Source organism: Fragaria vesca, linkage group LG6 (assembly GCF_000184155.1).
Source record: "Fragaria vesca subsp. vesca linkage group LG6, FraVesHawaii_1.0, whole genome shotgun sequence".
Lineage (NCBI taxonomy): Eukaryota > Viridiplantae > Streptophyta > Magnoliopsida > Rosales > Rosaceae > Fragaria > Fragaria vesca.
In genome coordinates, this window is record NC_020496.1 from 18,883,881 (window position 1) to 18,893,532 (window position 9,652).

Genomic DNA, 9,652 nt, shown 5'->3' on the forward strand with positions numbered 1-9,652 from the left:
ACATTAATCTTCACACCCACCGTTGCCATGAATGGTTGGCCTAGAATGATAGGTAACTCCTTGTCAAGGTAGGGGTCTTCACCCATGTCCAACACTACAAAGTCGGTCGGTAGAATGAACTTATTGACTCTCACAAGCACATCCTCCACTACTCCCACCGGCCTCCTTGTGCTATGATCCGCTAGTTGCAATCTAATAGATGTGGGCTTCAACTCACCAATCTCTAGCTTCCGGAATATAGCCAAGGGCATCAAGTTAACACTCGCCCCTAAGTCCATGAGAGCTCCTTCAAACACTTTCTCACCAATAATACACCCTATTGTAAAGCTCCCCGGATCATGCATCTTTGGTGGTAGCCTTCTTTGAATTATTGCACTAACTTCCTCATTCAACTCAAATGTCTCATCGGCTTTGAATTTCTTCTTATTCATACACAAGCTCTTTAGAAATTGAGCATACACTAGCACTTGACGAATGAGGTCCACCAATGGGATATTCACATCCACCTTTTTTGAATATGTCATGTATCTCCCTCATCAACCCACTCTTCTTCTTGCTTCTCTTTGAATTATCTCTCCTTGCGGCATTAGGGTAAGGAAGTGTTGGCTCCGGCACATTCAAATCAAGAGCTGGATCAAATGTGAGACTTCCGGTGGTGCCCCTAAGGGTGGTCACGGTCCCACTAGGGTTCTTAGCCCTCAAGGCCTTGCCCAGTGAAGAGTAGACCAGACCATTCCTATTCTTAGAGCTACCATGTATAAGTTGGTCTTCCATCTTATTCCTGCCCTCTTTTTCTCTAGAAGAAGATGGGTCAAACTCATCAAGAATCTTCCTAGAGGTGTCATCGACCTTAGATGGGTCCCTAGCCGTCACGGCCTCACCATCTAATCTCGGAGCCGAGACATCCTCATCCCTAGAAGTCTTCTTTTTCAACAAAGCTCTTTCCTTGCCACTATCTATCAATTCATACTTGCTTGCATCATTCTCAAAAGACAAGAAACCATAGCCCTCACCAAGAGTAGCTCCTCCGGAAGGTACATTTTCTTCCCCTCCGGCTTCCTTATCCACCCCTTATTTCTCCTTTTTGTATACAAGGTCACATCACTCCTCAAATCCAAATTTCCGGAAGGTACATTTTCTTCCCTTCCGGTCCCATCCTCCTTATCATAATAATAATTATCAACATCATCATCAAATAAAGGATTTTGGTAACTAAAAGGAGAAGGCATATAAACATGATTATCATATACCTTTCCCGAACGTAGGGTGGTGATGGCATTGCATTCATGGACTTTGCCTCTTGGATTCGGCTCCGGTTGTGAGGGTAAGGCTCCCTTTGGTCTCTCACTCGTGTTTGTGGCCATTTGACCCACTTGGATCTCTAGTCTAGCCAGGCCTTGCTTTAAGGTTTGATACCCTTGAGCTAGTGTAGAAATGTTTTGCCTTGTCTCCTCATTAGTAGAGTTTTGAGCCTTTAGGAACTCTCCCATCAAGTCTTCTAAAGTAGGCTTCTTTGGTTCACTTGGAGCTTGAGTAGGAAAACCTTGAAGATTTGGGTCTTGAAATGAGCTAGAATTGCCTTGAAAGTTGCCACCATTATAGCCACCATCTTGTGTAAACCCGGGAGGGGTGTTGTGACCATGAAATCCATGACTTGAGGAGAATTGACCTTAAGAATTAGGCCCATATACTTGCTCCCTGGCAACGGCGCCATTTAATTTGGTGCTTTTAGATATGCAACTAACGCACAATGTAGCACGACCATTAAAGAAATGGGAAGTATTTAGACCCCAAGTATCGTACCACTGGGGATTGAAGGGCTAACCACAATCTTTGGGTAATCGGCAATAAGTCACTAATGCAAACAAAGAAAGAAAATAAAATAAAATAAAATAAAATGTTACTCTAAGGCACCAAGCTTTAGCAGTGCTCGGCCTCGGTTCTCACCAAGGTCTAATCATACTAATGCCTAGTGATGACTATTTATAATGAGTAGAGATTTTGAAATTGTGATTTTAATTTTTGAGTGAAAATACTAAAAACTAAATTAACAATGGCAAATAAAAATGAAGGAAAATAAAAGAGAATGATTTGGGTACTAGGGATTGCTCTAGCAATTTCAATGCAATGAACAATTTTAAACAAATAAACATATCTTCATGAGTACCAAATCCTGCCGGTCAAGGCCACTAAGTCGAACTTCCTCAAGGGTATTCACATTTCCGATTAAGGCAAACATGAACTCTCTAATTCATGGACTAGTACCTTATCAAGGGCTACTAAACCATGAACCAAAAGCGAAGAGTTCTAGAAGTTAGGAATTTAAGCATGCAATAATTATAACCTAGAATGTCACGATTACATATTTTCGTACCTAATGCCGGTCAAGGCCACTAAGTCAAATTTCTCCTATTTTGTATCCACTCTTCCGATCAAGGTAAGAATGAACTCTCTAATCACAATTATCATGCCGTGTTAGGGCCATAACAATAGGACTAAAGGCGATGAGTACAAGAGAATAGAAACATAGCAATCATTAATTCCCGATTAAGCAACTACTTGACACACCACACTAGTCACAAAAAGCTAGTGAACAAAAAAACCATCAATTGTAACACACATCACAAATCTTAACACACAACAAAGAGAGTGGTCAATTCCCTAAATTAATGCATCAAGAATCAATAAGCATAGTAATTAGAGTGCACCCATATGAAAAAAGATGTATAATACTTCGAAAATGTGTTCATTACATCAAAATGAGCGAGAGGTAAGAACCTTAGCTCCCAAAATAGAACTACTCACTACCCATAAATACATACATCATCAAATCCATCAATTTCATACAAATAAAAGAGGAAGAGGTATAGAAGAGGGAGAACAACCAAGACAAGCCACAAATGCTAAATAGCATATATAACAAGCCTTGGAATTACAATTTCTCCCTTTTACCCAATTGGTGATTAAGCCTATTGCTCCTCCTTCACTTGACAAAATCGATGAAGCTTGGTGGTGGGTGAGTGAGTACTCCTTCAATTGCCCAAATGAAAATAGAAAGAACTAAAGAAAGCAATTAATGTAGAAAGATGGGAGAGAATGAAATGGTGGTGAGGTGAAGGGAAAGGGCATAGCCCTTCCCGTTTTTGCTGTGTGCGGCTAGGTCTCCTCATTAGTAGAGTTTTGAGCTTTTAGGAACCCTCCCATCAAGTCTTCAAGATTAGGCTTCTTTGGTTCACTTGGAGCTTGAGTAGGAAAACCTTGAAGATTTAGGTCATGAAATGAGCTAGAATTGCCTTGAAACTTGCCACCATTACAGCCAACACCTTGTGCGAACCCGGGAGGGGTGTTTTGACCGTGAAATCCATGACTTGAGATGGATTGACCATGAGAATTAAGTTCATATACTTGCTGCCCATATTGACCATGTGGTGAAAAATGAGTGCCCCCTTGGTGTGCATTGCCATAATGACCAAAATTGGATGAGTCTTGACCTTGCCCACCTCTAAAGCCTTGCTTTCCACCTTGAAATGCACTAGATGAACCTCCTTGGTCTCTCCAAGAGGAATTGGGGTAACTCTTCCAACCGGGGTTATAAGTGTTGGAGTAAGGTTCATTCCTTTGGTTCCTGGTTGGTACACTCTAACTTGATTCACATTCTCCTCCATGAACTCCGGAAATTGAGAAGCTAAGTGACACTCTTGAGTAGAATGTGCTAAGCTCTCACAAATCAAACATGAGGTAGAGGTTGCCATCTTCACTTGTGCTTGAGGAGGATTCCCGTTAACTTGATTTAGAAATTGATCAGTCTTGCCCTCTAGCCTTTTGAACTCATGCAAAGAGGGCATGGATGATGTTTCTTTAACCTCATACATTCCACCTCGGTTTGGTGTGCTCTCCTTACTAGGTGCTTGTTGTTTCCTTGCATCATGATCATCCCAATGAAGAGAAAGCTCCTCAAATGTGTCTCATGCGTCATCGGGGAGCTTGCTTGCAATAGATCCACCACTAAAAGTGTCAACTCTTTGTCTTTGCTCCGGCAACAACCCTCTATAAAATTTGTCAACAAGAAACCGTGAGGACATGACATCTCAAGATCTTTAAACCGCTCCCAACACTCATGGAAACTCTCTAAAGGTTGTTCTCGAAATGCAATGAGCTCATCTCTAACAATGGAAGTTCTTGAAGGAGGATAATACTTCCCCAAGAAAGTCTCTTGCATCTCAACCCATGTTCGTATAGATCTTGGAGGCAACTTTCTCAACCACTGTCTTGCATAGTGCTTGAGTGTGAAGGGGAACAATTTAAGCTTCAAGCCATTAGGAGTGAGACCATTTAGTTGAACGGTAGTACACACTTGCTCAAACTCCGCAATATGGTCATAAGGGTTATCCGAAGGCATGCCATTGAATATGGGTAGAATGCTCAAAGTAGACGGCTTGATCTCAAAATGATGATCACATTGAGGGAGCACAATGCATGAAGGGTGATCAACAATAGCGGAACTAGTGTACTCCCTCATGGTCTTTGCTTGAGGAGGAGGAGGATTTTGTGCATCTCACATGTTGACTTCTCTTTGTGGCACTCTCTCTTGAACAAGAAAACGAGGTGGAGCACTCTCGGTAACAAATGGCCTTCGAGTCCTCCTTTGTCACCCTCTAGTGTCCTCACTCAATACCCTTCCGCTTCTTAGAATGATCGGTTGATATGAAAAAGATGCTTCGTTCATACACCTTGAAACAAAAATAAGAACCCGTAATAAGTAATAAAAAAAACTCACAAAAACAATGTAACAAGAAAAATATATATATTTGGTTTTTTTTTTTTAACTAAACACACAAACAAATATGAACAAAAACTAGCAAAGAAAATGCAAGTGACCTAACAACCATAAACCAAGAGATTAGAGTTATTACACACTAATCTCCAGCAACGGCGCCATTTAATTTGATGCTAATAGATGCAACTAACGCACAATAATAGCACGGTCATCAAAGATAGGGAAAATATTTAGACCCCAAGTATTGTACCACAGGGATTGAAAAACTAACTCCAATCCTCGGTTATGTCGATTACTAAGTCACTAACAATTTCAACTAAGTGATATGAACAATTGGAGTGATCGAAAATGATGATTTTGGTTTTGGAAAGATAAAACTAAAATTGCAATTGAAAATAAAAATAATAGAAACTAATCAAGATATAGGAATTAGGTCACTAGGGTATCCTCCGAGCCAAATCTAATGCACAAATGTGTTTCCAATGGTCATTCAATTCCTAACGGCATCAAGAACCATACCCAAGGCTTTTCAAGGCTCATGGGTCATTAGATTCCTTCAATGGTATTCCTACTTCGGATCAAGGGTAGTAGAAACTCAATTGGAACAATCTAGAGCCTTGTTAGGGGCTCTAGATCAAGGAGTAAAATATCGATGAGCATGAAAATTTCGATGGTTCGAAAAAAGAAATCTCGATGCAACTCGCCTACAATCCGAACTGAGGACGGGTTTTTGGAGTTAGCTCACCCTCGCGGGATTGCGACCCTTTGTCCCGGCCATTGTAGCACGTGTGTCGCCTAGGGCATAAGGGTTCGAGATTTTATCGAATATCGATGGAAATTTTACCAAATTTTATCTAAAAGTTGTATATTCGACCAAAAATAGACTAAATATAAAATATCAGAAAGATATGAAAATTAATATCAGTAATTGTAAAAAACAGAAATTTCGAGGAAATATCGAGGATATTTTAGATATTTTACTCCTTGCTATAGATGAACCAAAAGGCGAAGAGTCCTAAAATCAAGGTTCCCAAGCTAGCCAATACGGCAATCAAAATTGGCATTGTAACTAACCATGTTCTAAACAAGTGTCCTAGCCATAAATTAGAGAAGTGATTAGGTCCCCTAATTTGTTCTAGACATGCTCATCTACACATTCAAGAGTTGATCAAGCTCCTAATCATGCATCTAAGCCAATAATAATATAATAGAACATAACCCAATATGAAATTGAAATCCATTGAATCAAAACACATTCATTACATTAAATTCATACTATGGCTCAAACTTTAGCTTTCTAAATAGACTACTCACAACCCATCAACAAATCAACAACAAAATACATCAAGTAAAGAGATAAAGGTTAAGAGGAGTGAGAAGTAACAAGAACAAGCTACAAATTACTATAGAGCAATTGTGACAAGGCTTGATTTATAGCTTCTCACTTTACTCGATGCTCAAACTTGATAACTCTTCAAGTAACCCTTCAAGTTTCCTTAAAGTACCTTGAAATATTAATGGGAGGGAATGAGATTGAAGAGAATGAGATGGTGGTCTTGAGGGGAAAGATGGGGGCCTTGAGGTGAATGGAGGCACGGTGGCCTTGAGGAGAAGTGAGGATGAGATGGTGGAATGGTGGTTCGAGAAGAGAGAAAAGAGAATAGGATGGGATGATTGATTGTCCACTCCCCCAGTGAGTGAGTGCGGCTAGGTCTTCACCGAAGGGGAAATGGGTTGAGCTGCCACATGGCAGTGGGAGATTGGTAGAGAGGAGAAGCTGGCACGTGAGAATGGTGGGATGAAGCTGATGGCAGCATTCTTCTTCATTCTTCAACTATGCTAGCGAGACCAAGTATGTTCCGCTCTTTTAGCGACGTTGATCATGATTGACCGGCATTGTCTACTTCGTCTTTTGCCGGAAACTCCATTTGCACTAATTTCGCACGACTTCTCTTGTTTTCCATAACTCTTTATTTTCATACAAAATAAATAAAAAGGGATAAATTACATATTAATTGCTATGAGGATTATCTAATTCATAGTGTTTAAGTAGTAATTACGATTATAAAAATACACGTAATTAGATGCCTTAATCCTGGCTCTTTTTTTTTTTAGCCCTAGATAGGGTGAGCTTTGAAGTTGTAATCCATTCACCTTTTAATGGAGAAAGAAAAAAAATCAAAGAGAAGCTGTTGGCTGGTACTAGAGTGGAAAAATTTGTAAAGATTTGTGTAGGGTTGAACATGTTTTACGAGGATAATACAAGGAGTACCAAATATGAACGTTGATAATTAAGGGTTGTGAAATCCACACATCCAAAATTGAAATCCACATATCATTTTTTTATTTTTGATGACTTAAATTTTGTCTTTTAGTGACTTAGATCATCTCCAACAACTTCCCCATTTTCTTGAACTTCTCAATTTTAGGGAATATAGAGTTGTTTTTAGGTCCAACAGCTTCCCCATCTCATTGCCCAAAATAGAAATGGAGAAGAAAGAAAAGTTTTCATTCCCCAAATTTGCAGCAAAGCCTTCCTTCCCCAAAATTAAATTCTTCATGTGCTCCAACGAATTCAAGACAACAATAGAATATTTTATTGGGTATTTTATTGTTACAATGAAATATATAATATTTTTTATTATAATTAATAATGATACAGTATATTTTATTGTTGTATTAAATGCAAAAATCTCTAAAATGGAGAAACTATTGGATTTTGAGCATAATTTTTTTGGAGATTTTAACTTTTGCTTCCCCATTTGAGAGAAATTTTGGGAAAGCTGTTGGAGATGCTCTTAAACTTTGTCTTTTTGTAATGTGTTAACCAAAAAAAGAAAAAGGGTTGTGAATTTCAATTTAGGGTGTGGATTTCACATCCCATAATTAATATTGTTTTGTAATTAATTTGCACTTTGCTTCTTTTTACTTTGCATTACTCTTATCATTAATGTACGTAGCTCTGCAAAGCACTAGTTAATGTCGATAAATATCCCATCGTTATGCAACAAAATCTTCTGACAGGAAATTCTAGGATTATGAGATGCGCCCATATATTTCTCACCTGAAATTTGATATATAATTTTAACCAATAATTGATTTGTCTCTTTTGACAACTATACAACAAATTTTCCGCGCCAAAGTATTGGGAGTACCAAGTATTTAATGTTGATAATATTGTTTAAGTAATTAATTTTTACCTTGTTTCTTTTTATTTTGCATTACGTCATAACATTAATGTACATGGCACCACAAAGCACTAGTTAGTGCCGACATTAATCCCGCCATTATGCAAGTGAATCTTCTAACAAGATAATAATCTAGTGGTTTGATATTCATCCGTACATCTCATGTGAAATATGATATAATTTCAACCAATAATTGATTTGTCTCTTTCAACCGCTATTCAAGGGCGGAGGGACTCAGGGACCTAATGGGTGTCGTGCTCTATTCAGCCTTTTACTTACAATTTGTGGTTTAAAGTGCCCCCATGTGCCTCACATATCATCTCACAGACACAGTTTGTGGTTGATTGATCAGTTTGGGGAAGAGAGTTTTTGTAGTTGCACCGGGTCTCAAAAAAAAATGTTCATTTAGTACTAATTTGAATCCCTCATTCCCCATTCCAATGATAATCTTTTTCATGAGCCCATTCCAATATAAGGTAACATTTTTTATGCCTAAATTCACAAATCTTTACTCTAGCCTTAACAAATCATATTATTTTAAGACTATTTTACCCTTACCCATTAAACATGCATAGAGAGAGAAAGTGGAAGAGAGAGAATACTTGACCGGAACCTCACCGGACTCCGGTCACCGACCGCGGGACTCCGGTCATCGACTGCAGGACTTAGGTTGCCGGATTTCCCTAGTCGTCGGATTCCGGTTACGGTTGTCGGAATTTATTCGGTCGCCAGTTACTGACCCCTAATAACTCAGATTTTCTCCGGTCGTCGGATTCCGGTAACCGGTAACTCGGTTACTGACCCCCAATAATCAGTTACTAACCCCCAATAACGTGGTTACTAACTCCAATAATCAGTTATTGACCCCTAATAATCAATTATTAACCCGCAATAACTTGATTACTGACCCCCAATAATCAGTTACTGACCCTAATAAGTTGGTTACTGACCTCCAATAATCAGTTACTGACCCTCAATAATTAGTTACTAACCACCAATAATCAACTTATTCCAGCTTAATTTAATAGAAAAGAAGAAATTTCAGAATATAATCAAGTTATTGAACACTAACCCCTAATAATTTGGTTTACTAAGAGGTAATAAATATTGAGAAATTGTTTACCACCCCCCTAAATTTATTGACCCCAATAAATTGTTACTTAATAACCATTTATTAAAAAAATAATAGAAAAGGCAACAAAGAAAAACAAAATGAAGAAGAAAGATTTCGATAAACAAAAAAAAACAAAAAAAGAAGAAGAAAGATCGATCAGCCGCCATGGTTGAAAAACTCGTCGACAAACCACGTGAGTTGGTCGACCTCACCAATGCCTCCTCAAGAAGACAAAGACATCATCAACGGCGAGGATGCCGATGATGCCATAGAATCGAGGGGGGGGAGATCTGAGCACTTGCCGACGTCGGATCGGTGGTGGATTTGGTCCTATCTCGCCGGATTGAGGTTCTTGCCGACCTCGATGGAGAAGTCCTTGTCGGTGCCTTGAGGCTGCCGTCGTACTCGTCGTTTGTCGATCTCGAGCTTCTTGAGGGTGAGGTAGGCAAGGACAAGGTCGCCGGAGATGGAGATGGTGGAGAAGATGATCTGGGCGGCGGTGATCTTAGAGAGAGAGAGAGAGAGAGAGAGAGAGAGAGAGAGAGAGAGAGAGAGAGAGAGAGAGAGAGAGAA